Source organism: Falco naumanni, chromosome 3 (assembly GCF_017639655.2).
Source record: "Falco naumanni isolate bFalNau1 chromosome 3, bFalNau1.pat, whole genome shotgun sequence".
Lineage (NCBI taxonomy): Eukaryota > Metazoa > Chordata > Aves > Falconiformes > Falconidae > Falco > Falco naumanni.
In genome coordinates, this window is record NC_054056.1 from 22,941,568 (window position 1) to 22,962,364 (window position 20,797).

At 40.7% G+C, this 20,797-nt stretch overlaps 1 protein-coding gene across 1 annotated transcript in view; it reads right to left on the reverse strand.

The window, feature by feature from the left end:
* RNF144B (ring finger protein 144B) overlaps positions 1-20,748 on the reverse strand; it is a 99,790-nt gene extending 79,042 nt beyond the window's left edge. The window contains exon 1 of the mRNA XM_040586427.1: positions 15,979-20,748. The gene's annotated coding sequence lies outside the window, so the exon portion shown is untranslated. The remainder of the gene's footprint in view (positions 1-15,978) is intronic.
* Between the last annotated feature and the right edge of the window lie 49 nt (positions 20,749-20,797).

A 20,797-nucleotide genomic window follows, 5' to 3' on the forward strand; every position in this document is an offset into this window, starting at 1 on the left:
GAACTTGTATGAACCAAGTGGTTACACTGGTACTGCCACAGTTTAATTAGCTTTGATGCAGCTCTTTAAGGTGAATTTAACTAAGATTCTCAACCATTTTTTCCTGTAGGATACTTGTTCTCAGCAAGCCAGGCAATTCCTCATCTACACCACAGCTTTTTCCTCAGGGAGATAATGCAATAAACACCAACATATTTTGACATTTTGTTCCTTCTTCCTTCATAATTCATAGTAGCTTTTTATATCCACTGCATGGATAAAGAACAAGAAATGTAACCCTGCGGTGAAATAAAAGCAAATATATTAAATACTTGTACAAATAATATTACATTTCTAGAACTTTTTTTCTTTTTGTGCAAAAGTTTTGAGATTAAAGCTTGATAGCAAAGACATCCCTTCTGACAAGACTGGTATTCATCCTCAAGATGTGCGAGACTGTCATTCCAGAATCCCTTTAGATTTGCTGCAGGCTAATGATATATTATGTACAATCAGAAACACTGCTAAAATAAGGGGATTAGGAAGCATAACATAAGCCTTTGTCTGAGCTCTATTAAGCAAGTTAGACATTAGAAAAGCCATTTAGTAACTACTTCCTCACTATTCCATTAGGAAGGATATAGAATATGTGACATGGTCTTAACTCCCACATGTTTATTTACAGGATTCTTACTTCAGGGATTTGAAAGGATATTTTTGTGCTGCAGTTACTCTACAGACAAAAAGATGAATTATGTTAAATATGGAATGAAAATGTCAATTTGCTGACTTCAGTTATAGAGCATTTGTACAAAAGCTTTAGAACTGTTTAGAACTTCCTAGCATTAGCACAAGTTGGTTATCTAAATGTAAATTAAATTTATGTTTCCCATCAGTATCAACAAAATTATCAAGGGATAATAAGCAAAAGGAAAATACATAAAATCATGTAGAGATTTTAAGTCTACAAAATTACTCTACTGAGATCATTAACCACAAGGCCAAAGCACATATGATTTTATGAAGAACAGTACCAAAGAAGAAAACCTTGTTTTCCCAAAGGAAATTCACTGCTACTTTACTATTATTATATTTTTCCATGTAAATTAGAGTTACATTCTCAATGTCCTGTTACGATTTCCCTCTTCCTGTAACCTCTATTAGAAAATGAAAAAGCAGCATGAAAGCAAGCAGACTGACACTAGAACATATTCATTATGCTGCTCTGACACAGGGGACCAGATAGGTTTATTATATTAACGATAATACAGATTAATTTTAAAGAACCCTACTGGTCCTACTTCACAGAGACTATAGATGCCAGAAGAATATTTTGTTAAAACAAGCAATAAATTCCAAGGTCAGGAATGAACTGAGCACGCCGTTATTTGACAGGAACATTTTCAAATACTTCCCATGACTCAAAATCATGTTTGACAGCTGCTATCAAGTCAACTGTCAAAAACACAAGGTTTCATTTTCACCCTGACATAGCCCAAAACTATCAACTAGTCTAACCCCTGAGAAAGACACAATATTATGTACTCAATTTGTTCAATATTCTTTCCTTTCCTCCTTAAAAAGAAGGTCAAGGTGAGGAAAAACACATGCACTACAGATGCCTGTTGAGAGGGGACTCTGCAGAGGGCAACTCAGGTAAGCAAGCATGTTTTCTTCATCTGAAAACCATAACACGAATACGGATCTTCTGCAAATGCTTTAAAGAGAACTCTGTAGTTACGTAGGTTACAAGTACTTCTGCCTTTAATTTACAAGATGGAATAACGGACCGGAATAATTTACAAGATGTGACTTCATACTTACTATTTCATACACCAACCTTTGATTAACAACCTATTTTTCTTTTCTGCTTCTCAAGAGAGATTTCAGGAAGTAACACATTTTCCTTCCACAATCAAAGAGGTTTATGGATTTCCTAAGATTTTACACCAATCTCTCCAAATGTCCCTAAAATTTACATGCCAAAAGAGGAGAAGATTTAAATACCTGCCCAAGATTCTTTCAACTCATTTCAGGTGAAGTAAAAGTCAGACATGAAGAATTTGATGACTCTTTCACATGAAGTCAAGTCTTTTTATAAGATCAGTTGTGAACTGAACTCCCAGTTGAAATTGAAGCTACTTCAAATTCTGTGCAACACAGACCAATGCAGGGAGCTGCTCCACCACGGCAGTATGTGCTCCTGCCATTATCCTGCCTGGCAAAACCAGTTTGTAGCCCTGGTACACACTGTTCACTTCTAGTTACGTAGGCTTTAAAGATAGTGGCCACTAGTTCTTCACAGATCTCATACAGGAAACTGGTGGGATGATACAGAATTAAGAGTGGTGTAAGTGACATGAAAATTCAGCATTTCAGAGCAGATAATAATAGCAGACCACTGGAAAACTGGCAGCCAAAATCTCGGACCTCCAGGGGCAGATGGAGTGCCCACCTCCAAGCAGTGGCTGCTCTCCTGGTCCAGCGGTGCTGCTCTGAGCACACATCCAGGGGCTGCCTGCCGCTCCTTATAGACTTCAGACAAGTGCGATTTTAATTCCTCACATTTAGAGTGTTGTCCCTCATGGCAATATATGACATGAAAACAATATTTGGCACAGAAAACTCTAAATAACATTATGAAGCCTGATTTTTTCCAGTTATTAACCACACTTTGCTATCTATACTTGTCCTTCCTACAAAAATACACACAAATCTTTATGTTCATGCCTTCAAAGCATGCATTTACCAACAATGACACAATAAAAAAGAAAAACATTATCTAGAACTCAAAGCTCCATATATTAAAATCAGTAAGTCTTCTCTTTTAAGAAAAACATCCATGGGAGAGCAATAGGATTTGGGAAATTTTAAAAGTGTTCTTTATAGTACTCCCAATATACATTTAACTATTTGCTCAAAGTTTAATGAAAAAGGAAAATAAAGCACTTACTCTGGAAAGTTGTCCAGCTCCACAGTGCTTCACACTCTACTTTAATATTTCTGACTAACATGGCATGGAGTTTCCTTTCCTTCGATCAGGTCCCTTTTCACTGTACCCTGGCTGAGACCCCTCAGCTTCTGGTAACAACCATACACTGAGAAAAACTAGTGTTTGTTTCACCTTCGTTACGTCCTGGTTTCGGCTGGGATGCAGTTTATTTTCTCCCTAGTAGCTGGTATCAACACTGTGTTTTGGATTTAGTATGAGAATAATGTTGGTAACACACTGATGGTTTGGTTGTTGCTGAGTAGTGCTTACCCGAAGTCAAGGGCTTTGCAGGTTCCCATGCTCTGCAGGTGAGCAGGAGCACAAGAGCCGGAGGGAGCAGAGCCAGGGCAGCTGCCCTGACCTAGACAAAGGGATATCCCATACCATAGAGCGCCCTGACCTAGACAAAGGGATATCCCATACCATAGAGCGTCGTGCTCAGTATATAAACTGGGGGGAGTTGGCTGGGAGGGGCCGATCGTTGCTCGGGGACTGGCTGGCTGGCTGGGCATCAGTCAGCGGGTGGTGAGCAATTGTATTGTGCATCACTTGTTTTTTATTTAGGTTTTATTTCTCTCTTTTTCCCTTTCATTACTATCACTATTATACTTTACAGTAAACTCTTCTTAACTCATGAGTGTTATCTTTTTCCTGTTCTCCTCCCCATCCCACCAGGAGGGAAGTAAGCAAGTGGCTGTGTAGTATTTAGTTGCCAGGTGGGCTTAAACCATGACACAATAATGCAAAAATATGATACTAACAAGAGGTACAAAAGAAAAGGATATTGGCTCTTCCTATACTAATACTAGTACATCGAATCACAGAATGGTTTTGGTTGGAAGAGACCTTAAAGATCATCTAGTTCCCACCCCCCTGCCAGGGGCAGGGACACCTGCACCAGCCCAGGCTGCTCCCAGCCCCGTCCAGCCTGGACTTGAGCCCTGCCAGGGATGGGGCATCCACAGCTGCTCTGGGCAGCCTGGGCCAGCGCCTCACCACCCTCACAGTAAGGAATTTCTTCCTGTTATTTAACCTGTGTCTACCCTCTTTCGGTTTAACGCCATTCCCCCTTGGTCCTATCACCCACTCTGTAACAGAGTGCCTCCCCATCCTTCATGTAGGCTCTCTTTAGGTACTGGCAGGCTGCTATAAGCTCTCTCTGAAGCCTCCTCTTCTTGAGACTAAACCACCCCAACTCTCTCAGCCTGTCTTCATAAAGGAGGTGCTCCAGCCCCCTGATGATCTTCATGGCCCTCCTCTGGACCCGCTCAAGCAGGTCCATCTCTTGCTTACGCTGGGGGCCCCAGAGCTAGATGCAGTACTCCAGGCAGGGTCTCGCGATAGCAGAGTAGAGGGGCAGAATCACTTTGCTCAGCCTGCTGGCCACACTTCTTTTGACGCAGCCCAGGATGCAATTGGCTTTCTGGGCTGCAAGTACAGATTGCTGGCTCATACTCAGTTTTTCATCCACCAATAGCCCCAAGTCCTTCCCCAGAGGGGTGCTCTCAATCCACTCATTGCCCAGCCTGTACCATGTTTGGGATTGCTCAAATCCAGGTACAGAACCTTGTACTTGGCCATGTTGAACTTCATCATGCTTCCACGGACCTACCTCTCTGGCCTGTCGAGGTCCCTCTCGATGGCATCCCTTCCCTCTAGGGAACCAACCACACCACTCGGCTTGGTACCATCTGCAAACCTGCTGAGGGTGCACCCAAGTACAAGTAGTAGTCCTAAACTCAAAATAATTTTAGTGGCCAAATAATTCACTGTTTTCTCAGAACATTTTCCCCTTTCCCTAGTTGTTAATGTTATCAACATTGTCTGAGTTGAGCTTAACAGCTTCATACTGCAAGCTCTTCTGTCGGACAGCCAAGGGGACAGAATGGATAACAAAACAGCAAATGATAAATCACTGCTCAGTGGCACAAACCCAGGAGATGGACACAGAGAGGCAGGAGCTCAGTAAATCTGAAGACACCAATATTCTGGATGAGGGGGGCCCTCAGGGGCCATAGATTCCCTCCTGCCACCCCAAGGGTATCACCACATGCAGGCTTTTGGTCACTCTGCACACTGTACCAGCCCACCTGCTCCCTGCAAGCTGCGCTTTAATTCATTCCTATGCACCCTCATACACTAGTGGGATCTCTTGAGCTGATGGAAAACAAGAGGATCATCATAGCTCCCTTAATTCCTAGGCAGCAACTCAGGACAAAGTAGCACATGTACGTGTCTTCTGAGGACAAGCAACCAGGATACAAACCACACGAGAGGACTAAGAAGTAACAAGCATGTATGTAATCACTGCTGAAGGGCACACTATAACTTTTTTCAATGCCTGCCTTTTACAGCTTTTGGAAATTAACACACTCAGGGAATCTAAGTCATATACACATACATGTACTCAAATGTCAGAACAACTAAGTATGAGTTCCAATTTTTAGGAGACGTTTTTAATAGCAAAATTAATTACAGTTCTAATATGTCCACTTTTACTATGTAAAAATCTAATGGTTCATTCAATAAATAAAGAGTAGATCTATTATTCATACTACTTTACAATTGCTTTTCAGCCCACAGTCAACTAATATCTGTGGATACTGCAAAATCCCATGATTAAGACTGACTTTATAGACACAGAAAAAAGAAATATTTCATAACAGAGCTAAAATCCCAGAAGTATTCAAAAGAAAAGATTCAAAGACGCTATTTTATTAATGACAAATTATTTCTGATTTTTACATTTTCCCTTTGTGTCAAAGAAAACTTGTTAATTCAAAGGCAAATAATTAGAACTGTGAGGAAAGAAAGCATCACTGAACTGGAACTTTACTCATACTGTAATTTATTATTTTCAATATTTAGATGTGATGCAATATAATGTCTCCAGCATCTTCCAATATGGTGCAACTGTGGGTTTCCCCTGAGCAAAGAGCTCCTGTTTACTTCCTTCCCCTCACCCCTCCCTTCCTTAGCTGCCTCTCCACCAGATCCAACAACTGTGCAGCCACAAAATAAGACAGTCCAGCAAGCTCATCTGACAGAAAACTTAGTCTTCTGCCAGCCTCCAAAAAACAACGGTTTTCCATCAGACCAGTTTACTGAACTTCTCTTGCCCCAGGAGCAGAGGAAGTGTATGAATCAGTACAGAAACATAACAGCAATCCACTTCTTTTTGTGGGAACTGCAGTTGTACCAGACAGCATCACATGCAGCTACACGCTCAGGGCATAGCTCTAAGCCAGAACTGACCTAATTTTATGTTGCCCCCCAAAAAGAAAAGATGGACCCGACTTCCCACTTGTGCCAGAATAGCACTGGTGTAGGCAGATGACCTGCAAGGTCTGGGAGCTGATCAGAGCCTTAATCCTACAATGACAAAAAAAACCACAATCCCTTTCCAACTGGACCATGTTGGTTACCCACTTAATCATGCCATTAACAAATGCTAGCAGTAGCACAAACAAGGGGGGACACGTGTGAATAGGTGGGCAGGGGGAGAACGGGGACATCCCCTCCCACAGAAGCACAGGCTGAGACTTCAATGCCAAACCAAGGAGGTAAGGAAGGAGAGGATCTCCACCTCGTGAGGCGAGTGGGCACAGACCAGCACATTCGACCCACACCAGTCCCCATTGCTGTGGGTGAACGCCCCAGCAGATGTGAAATTTCCCTGTGTTTTAGTAGGGTTTATGGTGTCTGCATCCTTCCACTCTGCAATATTCTTATTCTTCTTCTTCTGACAGTTTAATGAATGACCTAGCAGAGTGGTCCCACTAAAGCAGCACTTCTGCAGTAAAGAAACAGGACTGCTCTTCCTAGTCTGTTACTGTTTACTAAATAAAACAAATCATTTTACTTTATCTGGTTTTTTTCTTCCCATCTCCATCTTATTGTACACTGCAAGTATCTGGAAATCTATTGCCACAGGAATGTACACTAACTGTATACGCAGTGTCCGTGCCTTCACTCTCTCCTCATCAGCTATAAACAAATATCAGTTAATTCACTTTTAAAATAACATATACATTTGCATGTTAAAATATCCTGAAGTAGAATTTTCTCGCACTTTTTCAAGTGTATGTGAAAATGTCAATTGGCACAAACAAATATCTACAAGTTTACACATTATACAATATCTGCCAGAATAAAATGCAACACAAAAGCAAAATGGGCCAATTCTCAGCTCTACAAAGACAGAGGCAGAATGCAAGCAGGGGAAAAAAAACCCTGTATTAAAAAAAAATAAAATTTTAAAGTGCTAATACACTGTACGGATGAAACATTCCATTTACATGAGCAAAAGACTTAATATAAATTATTACAAGTCTATGAATAACACTTATACTACCGTTGACAGAAGTACCCCAGGCACAAACCCAGGTATTCTCAGAAGAAAGCTGAAATTAACACCCAGTAGCACTTCCAAAAAAGCTGTTTCCAACTGCTCTTAACTCTTTGAATTAATTTTCAAGACTGTTTTTCTGAGGTCAGGAGCAGAGCCCATGCCAAAGAATGTGATCTGTTCTGTTAGTCAAAAGGGAGTATTTAGTTTGGGAAGCATCAGGAATTTTTAAAGGGTCATATTTTTGGACTTTTTGCAGGTTACTACCAGGAAAATTCCAGATTATTGGGAATAAATTACAGGAGAAAAAAAGTGATGTGTAACTACCAAAAGGTTATAAGGGAGTTTAATATGCATTACTACACACCAAGTCTGAAAAGCAGTTAAGTGTTCCTAGCCAGAACCATATAAATGAGAAAGATTCCGTATGTTCATCCAAATCAATCTGTACAGAACTTAATCATAATTCCAGAGAAGGAAGAGCGCCTTATCCCACCAGTAACTGCATTCAAAATTTCCTCTTGCATACAGTTTCTGCAGGATGGCCTCACTGCAGGAGTATCTTTGGCGTCAGGGATGTCCACAACATGAGAAGCAGACTTTTGTACTGCTGGAAGAGCGTGGAAAGATATTCAACGATACATGGCCACACATAAATGAAAAAGGACTCTTACAGTTTATCCGCACAAAGAAGCTACTCTGTACTGAAGGTATGAATTTACAGTGCAAATTAACGTGCTCTGTAACTCCTTCCACACGCAAAGAGTTGAACACTCCAGGATAATGAACTACTTCACATTCAACCAGAATATTCAATAATACCCAAAACACGTGTGTGTGGAGCAACAGGTGTTGGGTACATCCTGCCTTATTCCACAGCAGCTTCTCTTGGAAGGCACACCCGCAATATCAGAAAAATAGAAACTTAAAAAAAAAAAAGAAAAAAAATCTAAATAGTTTAACTTAACACCTTCACTTTCCACAGATTTCCAGAAAAGAACACACTCCCACTTCACAGTTTGTAGACAGAAAGTTCATTTACACAGACGCTGATGCTACTGACGCAAGTCCTGCCAAACCCTGCAACTGAAGATGTTTGGGAACACCAAAGATGTTACCCCTTTTTGCTGCCAGCCTCACCTCCTGCCAAAGATGGCCATTGCTGCAGCACAGTAAGCAATCTGTGCCTCATAACTCCCCAATTAGAGGCCACTGTCCTTGCTTTCGACGTACCATTTGTTAACTACCCCAGCAGCACAGCAAGCATACATGCTGTTCTGCTACTCCATCCAGCAGCCTAAGGAGGAGCAGAACAGAGAATTAGACATTTGAACTTCATCCATCACCCTCTACCAAAGCTTAGCAGGGTTTATTAGCCATAACTTTCAGGAAGATTAATTTGAATAAGTTTTTAAAATGTATTAGGTAAATCATAGATAGTTTAAAAGTGACTGTAAAATGCTTTTGTTTAATTTAGTTTAGAAGTCTGCTAAACAAATGGCAGTCACTTCCAAATAAAAGTATCCATAACAGATTTTAATGTGATTTCATTAATACAGTTTTGACATTAGCTCCAATTAATATTCCAGGATGTCCATGCAGTTAATTTGGGATATTTTTTTCTGAATGTTCCTATGTATGCAAGCCCAGAGGCAGCTATTCATTTTTTTCCGAGGCACAAAATGCAGTGAAGACAGAGGGCTGTGTTTAGCACTGGGCAGGAAGGTAGCTGTGAAGAAGTGTGAAGTGAAAGCATTTCAAGCAAGTATTTTTGTAAGGCCCTCACAAAAATGACAAAAATGGTTCTGTTGCTTAGCTCATTTTTCAGCTGAATTACTTAGCCAGATGGAAAGCTAAGGTATGTGACCTTCTGTGCCAAGTAAGGTCACTTTTTCTTTTTCTTTTTTTTTTTAAAGTAGAGTTTAGAAATAGAAACTACTCTGAAAAGACAAGCAAAACTTTTGGTGAAAACTCAAGATGAACACATTTTCTAAAGGATAACTGTGCAGGCAATTAGACACACAAAACAGACGTAACCTAACAGCACTCAGATTTCTGAGAAGAAACATAGATTATACCACCCCAACTGATCATTCTGATGTGTACTGCAGGCCAAATTCTTCCTTGGCAAGTCACCTCAAGCACACCAGAAAAAAAGAAAATTGCACACTTCCACCTTTTTAAGAAGCAATAGACATAACTAAATTCCTACTCTGATGAGAGCCACGGCATTTGTTTTTAATAAGTCTTAGCTTCTATAGTTAATGCTAGATCCTGCTTTACTTTTCAGTATTTGTATTCCCTCCCAGCAAAGCCCAGAGTGGATTAGACAGAGTCTTAATCTTACAAACTGAACTGACATTTCCGTGTCAGAAGTGACAGACAGAAACTCTCTGCAATTGAATCACTCAACCCGCATACTCCCCCAGCCAACTGCGGCAGTGGGATACATCAGGTCGCAATTCCTGTGGGTGAGAAGACTTCTTCACAGAGTAGCTTCATTCAGGACTCCTTTAAAACAGTGGAAGGCCTTTAGCAGGCTTTCTCTTGTACCCAATTTTCATCAAAATTAAGTAAATTTTTAATGTTTAGGACACGTTTACTTTCCATGACCAAAACAATTTTTACGGAACACGCAGATCTAATAATATCGCAATTACAATTTTCTATAAAGCTTTTAAACTTCTTACAGAGATATCAGCTGTGTCACATTAATAAAGTCTACAATGCTGCACACAACTCTAGAAACCTTTAGGTATGTGAATATTCCGTGTTTATTTGGGTAGGCAAATCAGGTAACCACTCTCATAGGTATTTATAGCATTGGGATTTCAGGACCTTTTCCTGAGAGGTAAGAGGCAACCACATCCAACTTCACAGAGTATTCAGGTTACAGAGCTCATGTGTGATCAGGGATCTTATAATCAATGCTGCAAACCACCACCAAAAAGTCTAATTCTCATCAATTATAAAAGCTGCTTTACACAATGGGTATAAGTATTTCTCTTAAGGCCTAACTCAGCATTCAGGGAAGCCTCACCCCACCAAAGGTAGCGGCATATGTGTGAATTCATCCCAATTCGCAGCAGTTTAAAAGCACAGCAGTACAAGCCTCACGACATGATAGCAAGCAGGGTTCAAGTTTTTCAAAAAACAAATGGCATAAAGTAACTAAGAATAAACTCGAAACAGACACCAGATTTTTAAAAACATTTGTTCAATCTTTTATTTCCAAAGTAATTAAACACTCAATAAGAAATGGCTAGGCTAAAACTGCCGAATGATATAGTTGTGTTTATACAACTGCAGCCTCTTTCCACAGCTACATTTCAAACAGGAGAAATATATAATTGATTTGGGTTTTGGTTTTTTAAATCAAAGCCAGGCTAAGGATTTTCCCATAAGCTTTCCAGGAAAGTCAACCTCTGGACTAAAACTAAACAGAAAAAATTCAGCAGGAGACTATTTCATTAAGTTAGGACTACGCAAAGGCAACATTCAGACAGAAGACGATGGTGCAAATTCTTACATAACTTTCCATTTAACAGGCTACCAGCTATTATAACAAGAACGTAACATAACCATTTATTTCAAAAACACTCAACTGAATTCAAGGCACAGCCGTTACATTGTGTACTCCCTGCTTCTGTCTGATCTTCATATATTAATCTCCAGTATCAGGAACAAATTATTAAAAAGCACGAGAATGCGTTCTGTTCCACAAAAACACTTTTGTCCACACAACTACGCATGTTTTATTCCAAAAAGCAGTAGATAATTTCATAGAATCACAGCATTTTGCCAAGTTTTAATTTTGGCAAAAATATTAACTGTCAAGAGTTTCAGTTTATTTATAAAATAATTACTTGGAGAAGCTAGGATATTTATTTTGAAATTTCATATGCTGCATCACCTTCTTGTAAGCTAAAGTAGTACAACAAATACCTGCAACAACAAAGCTTCTGTAACCAGGAAGAGAGTTTGGGGTGTCTTGTGAAATTATTTTTATAAAAGCTGCAAAGAGTAACACCTGAAACATTCCAGAAACTTTTGCAGAATATGAACAAACCCAAGACCTATTTTACCAATTCTTAAATCCTTTAAAATTATTGGGAGTAATACATCTCTCTGCGTATACTGGATCATTAACCAAATGTAAGTGAAGCAGTTGTTCAACACAAACCTATAAAAGCATCATCTTAACCAACATATCAAAAAAATACCAGCTTTAAAGTTAATCTTGCATTTCAAGGTCTTCCTTAGAACCTGCTTACAATGTACCTAAAAGCTGGAGTGAGGATAGAGGAGACATCAGATCTGTGGATACTTTACACTCACTAAGACCTCTTTGCCTTGACAATAGGGCAACTACAGTAACAGTTGTTTCATTCATTTTTACCTGAAATCCTGAGAAGTACAAACACTCTGAGTTCTAAAGTTGCTTTCAGAAATTGAAGCAAGTAATTTTGTCACAATTTTCATGCCAGAAAAACACACATAATAAAACATGTTCGCAAACACAGAAAAGAATGTTTGGAAGTGAAAAGTCATCAATGACATAGCTTATACTGGACATATGTTTGTACAACACATGTTTTGTTTTCTGTCCTTCACCTGTCTGCCACCAATCACAACCTGGTGTTTCACCTTAACACCAGGTGTAAAGCATAGTGAGGCTGCTGCTCCACAGGCAGCAAAACCACTGAAGGAGACAATCACCTGTCAATGATTAAAGGTCCTGTGGGACGTACAGTTTGATCAGTTTACTCTGTTCTTTCCTACTGACTTTGAGGAAAGATGTGGTAAATTTCCAATTTTTTCCCACTGTCCAGGCAGTATGGATGGGAATCAGTAGATGTGTAGTCTATTTGCAGTTCTGCTATTAAATGCTATTCATACTATGTTACTCCTCATAAAATGAAAGAGACAGACAACAAAATAACTCACAGACTGATTTTACCTGAGCAGCCACCCCAAATTTGGCTTCTTGGAGGTTGTTTCACTTAAAAAGACCAACTGGTAAAGTCCAGTATTCTATTAATAGAAATTCATTTATTTACATCATATGTATATGGGACAGAAGAGGATGGGATAGAGGAAAAGGTGAGACAACAAAAAAAAAAAGGTTTCCAACTAGTTTATGAGCTCTTCTATCACCAAGTATTTACACTGTTACATATGTAATCGAGGGATGACTATTAAGTAGCTAGCCTGCGAATTTTCTGAAAAAGCTCAACTACCCACAGATGCATGTGGGTAGCGATGTGATGTTATTCCTGGAATGCCTATTTGTAATGTCCATGTTTCAGAAATGGTATCACTCATCCTCAGGCAATTCAGTATTCAAATTCTGCCTTCTGTGACACCCTTGCAGTAATTCTGACTTGTACGGGGATTGCTGTACCAAAGTATTTTACAGAGCAATCTAATTTTTAGAATTACATTCAAGTAAAATAGCATCTTGACACTATCTGCAAAATAAATATAATAACTAAAGTACTAACTTCCATATAAGTGGATACTCTCATGTCTGGATATTTTGACCAGGAAGGCTTAGCCCAACTTTATAGGAATTACTTAAAATTCCACTAAACATTTTGAGAACTTATATAGCTTCCGTTCACTAGCTATCACAGAGTGTTTCATTTTTTTTGAGCAAGCATCAGCATATCCCTCTAATTATTTTCTTCATATTATACCTACAAAAACCAGGTACAGAAACCTTCACTCATTTTTCTTTGATGACACAGGAGGTGACTATTAAATTCATACACACAGGGCTGGAAACTTGTCCTCTAGTTTCACAGGTGAAAAGTCCTTCCACTTACTCAAAGATGAAAATTTAAGCAATATTTGGTAAGACACACTTAAATCTTGAGCAAATGTTTTCTAAAATCCATCAACATGTAAATACACTACTTTTTACTAGGAAGATTTCAGAATCTATTTCTGTTATGGTCATGAGAAAAAGACTGAAATATGATGTTTAAAGGAGCAATAAAATCTACAACTACAAGCTTCTCTCCTGTACAGAAAACTAACAAGTTGAGCAGCTGCTCAAGATCAGCAGGTTTAAATCAGTGTCTTCCTCCACAAAGAACGGGCGATGTCCTGGGAGTAAAATTAGGGACAACTCCAATTCTACAGAACTGACTACAGCCTTCCCAGTAAATATCCAGCCACTTTCCCTTTTGCATGGCAGCATCTCTGATCACTCTATGCCACCATCTCTGTTCCTTTAGACCATATCAAGGCAATGAATGCTCCTGAATGTCATTCCTGCTTGTTGGGCACAGTATCATCCACCTAATGTTTTAACATGAGGAATTTTCTCTTACCTACTGTAATTCCTGCAAGCCAGGCTGCTTTATCTGGTAATTACCAAGGTACACTCTTTATTTTAACCTCTTGTAAGGAAGCAATTTTTATCACAATGTCCACAGCTGCTATTCAGGAATGATTAGTTTCAGAGCTTTCAAACCTTTCCACATCATTTGAATGCACTATACAATGGCACATTTCAAAATTGTGGGCTTCTTCAGCCAGCTACATCCATTGGAAGAAGTGGTGAATGATCCAGTCTTCTCAGCCTAAATGTACTCTCCCTTTTACACTTTTCCTTAATTGTTTCTGCATATGGACACCCTCTTGGAATTATGTAATGCATGTATGTCAGCACAAATCTATCATGCTCCAAACTTTAAACGAGAGGCATCAATTGAATCTTACTTGGAAAAAAGATACACGAAAAAGCACCACGGTGAAGAAATGTAGTGACAGAATTCATTACTAAAAAAACTTTTAAACTTTGTATAACATTTAGATTAGGCTGCAGAGACTTCAGAATATTTACCTTAACTTTCCCCTTCACATGACCAACAGTTCTTTGAGTCTTGCATTCAAAGTTAGGCCTCAAACCATGTATTTTCTCCAAAATAAGAGCACTGCTATCAAAAGTGATAGTTGAAGCATTACCAATTCTGTTTCCACTTAAAACTATTGCAATAGTATTTAAGTAAGTTTTTGCCAATTGATTTCTATTCACTCATATTTAGACATTAAAATTCTGCATAATAAAAAATATGAGGTATTTTCCTTTTACAGACTTTTATAATTTAAAATGTGTCTTTCGAGGTTCTTACACTGCAAACAAACTTCAGCTAAATGCCCCCTAAGATGCATTAACATAGAACAGGCCCAAACCAAGAACTTGACATAAAATAGTAAATCTTCTGTCCCATGCTAAACCCCTGCAGCTCTCTGCAGACCTCAACTCTCCTTGGGGTCCCAGACCATGGTGGAGCCCACCTCACACTGAGAGGAAGTTAGATGCAAAAATCTATGAAGCCTCTGAGGTCCAGCCACCAGAGAGGAAAATACAAGCTTCCTATATTTAAGCTGTCTCTATTTCAGAATGTCATTACTGGAATTCCTTATGACTTTTTTTAACTTTAAAAGTCCTTCTCATCCTGACTTCACAATGTTATTTATGTGTGTACACATAAAAGTTTCCCTAAAGCTTTCAGTTCTGTCGTATCAGAATTTCCACTAAAAAGGTCATCAGAACTGAATGCTTATTGCTTTTAGCCACACAAAACAGCGCTGTGGTTTCTTGCCTCTACTAAAAACATGTATTACATCTATATTTCCAGTTCTGTAAGTCCTATTAAAGAGGACAATCAGTTAAATTGTGCATTATACAATTCATATACAGATTCTGTATTAAGAGCCTGACTTGAGCTGACAAAGTCACAAAATATAAGAGAAGTTACTGAACAAATTCAGTATCCAATTACAGTCAGGTAAACTATAGTAACAGCTCTGAAACAAATATTGTTACCGTGGTGTAAAGTCTGAAGTAACTGGGAGCAGAACCTAACCACCTGGCATTTTCTCACTTCACTAAACCTAAAGCCCTGGAAGGGTCAACAATGAGTAACTATGTAATTCGTGAGGAGAAATGCCTAGAAAACCAGGATACAGAGGTGAAATAAGGATAAATGCTTTTCTTCCATGCTGAATTTTCTGGATTTTGTTAGTCTAAGCCAGGCCATGGATATTACTTTAATACGCCATGAATATTTTCAGTATGAAATTCCATTCATTTAAAAATAAGACGTGATTCATACAGAATTCACAAGGCAGGCCCTAGAATTTTAAGTAGCTTGGATGTAACAGGCAAATGTCTAAACCCTTAAACAACTTTAGCTGGAATTTCTTTTTCTAGATAATAAATGTAATTGTTTTAACTATGGACTGTGACTACCTGGAGACTTTCATGTTTGTTTCTATACCTAGTTTATGTTATTTCAGAAAAAATACTAAGGGCTCAAATCTGAAAAGTGCAAAGTTTGTTCACAGAAGTAGTCTCTTCACAGCTTTGCTTTTCATGGAAAAGCATACCTAGAGAAAAGGTATGAGAAAAATACCTCAAAACACCCACAAACATTACAGAAAGTACATGTTTAAATGAATGTTATCTCAAAAAATTAAAACCTTAATTAGGCTTCAGAACATCACTTATAAGCATGCAAAATTAACCCCTCACTGACTACCTTTGCCACACTATCCTGGAGCAAACCGTCGAGCAAACCTGCAACCACAAGCTCCCAGAGCCGAGTAGAACCGCAGGAAAACTCCAAAACTGGGGAAAACTCACCTCTTTTGCCGAAGGTAACGCACGGAACACTCATACCCCGGGGCAGCACTGACCTGCCTGGCTTCGGGCTAGGAGAGAAGCGGGCTCAGCTCCCGCCCTCCCTTTTGCAGGTACCCGTCGGCGCTCAGGGACAGCCCCGGGCCGCCCGGGAAAACGCGAGGCGACAGCGCAGGGAGCGTGGCGCTCCCGCTGCCGGACCTCGGCGGCCGCTCGGGGCAACCCCCGCCCGCCGTTCCCTACCTTTGCCCCTCGCCGTGCTCAGCCAGGCGGCGGCCTGCCCCGGGATGCGGCGCGGGTGGGACAGCGGGAACGGCAGACGGGCGGACGGAGCTGCCGCTCTCCTCCCCTCGCCTCGCACCGGCCCCCTGGCCGAGGAGCCCGCGGCCGGTGCCCGCAGCGCGCCGAGCGACCGGCGGCCCTGGACAGAGCCGGGGGCAGGGGGGGCCCCGGCGGCCGAGGCCGCGCCCGGGCGAGTGAGCGACCGCTGCCGCCCACAGCCGCGAATTCCCGTTACATCTCCCGAGCAGGATCGGGGCAGTCCCACAGCCACCGGGCGGCGGGGGGGCGGCAAGGAATCTCGGTCTGGGAAGAGCCTCTTGCCTTCTGGAAAATGTCAAGTTATGTCGACCAGGTCACCTTAAATTATTAGAAAGCTGCAAAGTTTTCCCTTTTCTCGTTTTTGGTTGGTTGGTGTATTATTTTTTTAAGCACAGGTTGCCACTAGCGACACCCAATGCACGTGGAAAACCACCAGTTTTCGCTCCGCAGCCTGACTTCAGATCTAAGTGCAAACTTGTCCTAATGCAAAGTAGTAATACCCTGGAAACGTTTTCCATTTACAATGAGTTTGAAAATGCATAAACTCTAAGTTACCAACTGTATCAAAACCTATAGACCTGTCAAATGGAAATTTACCGACTCAAAGCATAAATGAATTGACAGTGTTTCTTTTTCTAAAGTGTGAGTTCCATAACGTTTACATGGTTCACTGGCACATACACGCACCATTCATTGCAAAACTCTCTCAAAAGTAGCAGGCAGGCAGCGACTCAGCAAGTGTTCACCGCAGGTCAGGCTCTGTCCTGGCGGTACTTCACCAAGGAAGCAATCCCGCTAACAGTTCGTGACCGGTGAGCGGGGACCTTGGGGTGACAGCCCTTTTACCACTCTGACCCTCAGCATCAGCAGAGGGATGCTATTGCCTGCAAGAGCTACGTGCTGGCTGTTACGGTTCCCAGGCTGTACCTGCAGATCCAGTACTAGATCTAAGTACTTTATAGACCACGTAACAGCCATGCGTGCTCTGACTGAACATCCAGTTGTAGTTGTTATTAAACACACAAAGCAGTAGTTTTCAAACCCTGCAGAGGTTTAACTTCATGGTAACTGGAAGGTTAACAGAAATCCTTACTGTGTACAGTGTTGTCATTTGCACACAGATGAAAAATGTGACTTTATGTACTATTTTGACTCATTGTCTATCTCTTATGCACCTTACTACTTTACAGCTTTGTTGAATCTTTGCATATACTTACCCTGAAACATGACCCACACAGATATTTCTAAAATACAGTGGAACTGCTTAGATCCATTCATATCAACTACTCATGTTTATGAGAATTTGTGTTTACAAGGACAACGCTTTAAGCTTCTGCAGGGACAGGTGTGGACAATGCAATAGTCTGCTAATACTGAAATACTTAGACGGGGGATGAAAAGGGGAGCACAGGATGTCAGAAGTGAGAAGCACCCCCTTAGGAAACACTTTGTAAATCAGGTATTCTTACCAGTCAACAAATGTAAAACATCTCGCAGAAATACGCATGAACACTTGGCGATACTCAGTGTATGTTATTATCGCACCATAAGTTAACTACATGCTGCTCAAATAGTTTTCAAGTTTCTCTTGTTCTGCAAGTTGTGTTAATTAGCTCAGTTATCAGTTCATATGTAGATTCCTGCTTTCAGTAGCAATTACATAGCCTGTAGATTCAAAAGCCATATAATGCTTCTAATGTTAATAAAGATGTACTTGGCATTTACACAGGACTTTTCTCAGCATGTCATAAACAAGCCACTTTGACATTTCTAGGAAATATGTGGTCACATGACTGTTACAGAGAAACCAAAGTGTATATGCATACTTATATGACCTATATGAGAACACAAAGTAACAGTACCTACATTATTGAAAAGTAGCCTCCCATAATTAGTTGCTGTGGTATTTACTCTACAAATAAAATTCCTAATGAGAGTTACTGAGTACTCACTTTGATGCCGGGCATTTTCTCTGCAATCTACAGATGACCTTTTCCGTAACTTTGCCCACAGCAGGTCTGCTAGTTTCTGTGTTGATGGCAGGACACTGCAGTAACCAGTCACTTTGGAAACAAAATAAAAGCAGTGCTGGGGGACTGCATAATCTGTGAAGCCTACACTTCTATTCCAAAAAGCTTCTCAAAATGTGCCACATGCTGTATGCTGAAAGCCAAAAAACATTGCTTGTTAATACAAGCTGCTCTGAACTAACTGAAAAGAGCTCTTTATACTAACAGAGGCTAATAACCATGTTTAAAATTGCACTGCCTGGTGCACTCTAGCACACAGTACAAGCTTGTAATGCATCTCCAAACATGCCAGCTGCTTCTTTTTGCAGCAGCTTCACACCAATTTCCATCATTTAATCCTACTGAGTTATGACACTAAGAAACATACCCTTTGGTATCTAAAAGTGAGCCAAAGGTACCTCCAGGATAGCTAGTGTTTGAAGATGGAGCTAGCCATCAAAACTGAGAAAGTGACCTTAACATTGGGACTATGGCAATAGAAGAGCAGGCTATTTGTAAGAACCTCTTAGAACCATTTATCCCTTTCCAATTTAGCCTTCTTCCAGAACCAAGGTTTTAAAGTTGTGTTTAGTACCTTCCACTACACCATCTAAACACCTTAGTTAATGCTAACATTTTATACCAATACAATTATCTCATCCAGGTCTTTCAACACTCAGCTCAAACTGCATCATTAAGTGAACTTCAAAACTGGGTGGAGAAAGGACAGCAATACAGAACTGCTGATAACCGTGAAGCATCCCAGAGCAGCATATTAGGAACGAGCATTCTTACTCACAGTAAAAATTAGATGATAAGCCAGTTTTGGTCTCTTCTCTTGAATTTAGCAATTCGCCTTTAACACATTTCTAAAATATTCTCAAATTTTCCCCCTTCCTTCTCCCAAATTCTAGCTTTGCAGATATTTTTTTTCTAAAAGCCTTTTTAATCCATGTTGTCTCAGTCTTGCCTGGGAGATGCAATTATTAAACTCTTAACAGCATACTGAAACTACTCCATAAAGTTATAAATCAAAAACATACTATGAAGGGCAGAGACGGTTTCAAAACATAGATTCAAGAAAAGTTACCACAGCTGTGAAGTTGTGCCAGAAGAAAACTGTGACAAAATGCAATTTACCTGCACTGACCATATCAGTTCCTAAAAGGCTGGGTTCAGTCTATGTTTAACAGTCTGCCTTCACACCCGTCTTCCTTGGTATGTCTTCACTAAAAGGATCAATGAAGCCATTGTCTTCTATTTCTCCTCAAGATGCAGCTCTAATGTAATATGTGTAGAACATTAACGTAGGTAGTTTAATTAGGTAAATTATCTCCATTAGGTAAACACATCCCTCTTTACAAGATGATGGTCTAATTTATCATCACAACCTGAAGCACAGCAGGTTGGATGTCTTATGTCATGATTCTGAACTAATTCAAACCTATTCATCTTATAGGAAGTAGCCTGTTGTCTTCAGACATCTGTCTTGTGCTACTTGTTGTAGCCCACTGCTTAATGATGAGATATTTTTGTCTTCTTATCGTGTGCTAACTTCAGGCTTATCTAATTATGTATTGCTGGTAAATAATTTACATTTTCCCTTTTAAGACCACCACCATCTATGGTTGCACCAGCTTTAAAAACTTTCAAAAACAGAATCTGCATCCCTGTTGTCTAAACTGGGTGGTGATTAACATACAGTCCCCAGACTTTACTTTTGTACACAGTCTATGAATGGTAGTATTTCCTTATTATGCTATTCCATAAAGTATTATTTTGTAGTAGTCGTGTTACATGTATTTCCTAGTTTTATTACCAATTCTACATGACCACGCTTTACACATGCCTAAGATTAACAATCCACATACTGAAATTTTTCTCATTTCCTTACTTTTCTTACTCCTTTACCTACTCCCTCCCAAAAAGCCACCTACCTATAGCTATACACACAAGCCAAAAAGCTACTGCCAGTGGCTTCGAGACAGTCATCAGTACCGGCAAGTTCGGGCTACTTCTATCTCCAACCTATTTTTTGAGTACTGCTGGCTCCCACTGAAGGCATGTTAAGCCCAGCCAGGCCTCCCCTCTGGTTTGAAGAGTGTGTCTTAAACCCTGGCAGGGCACAGCACAGGGAGTGGGAGAGGGCCTCTCCTCTTTTGGGGTCCGCCCGTGACCCCCCAATTCTCAGAGGTAAGAGGGAAGCCTCACTCCTCAGCTCCAGCTCCTACTCCAGCGGCCGGTTCCTTCCGTTGGCCGCATCCCCTCAGCCTATCAGCACCACGGCCGCGCCCTGCGCTTCTCCGGCACCCACAGCCGGGATAGAGACGCGGCCGTTACAGGAGCCGCCGAGCCCTTCCCCGCCGCACGGGGAGGAAGGAGGCAGGACCGCCGGGGCTGCACAGGAGGGAAAGGGCGCTTTGAAGCAGCACCCGCAGGAGGGACAGATGCCGCCAAGGCGGCGCACCGGGCCCCACCTCAGCGCCCGCCCT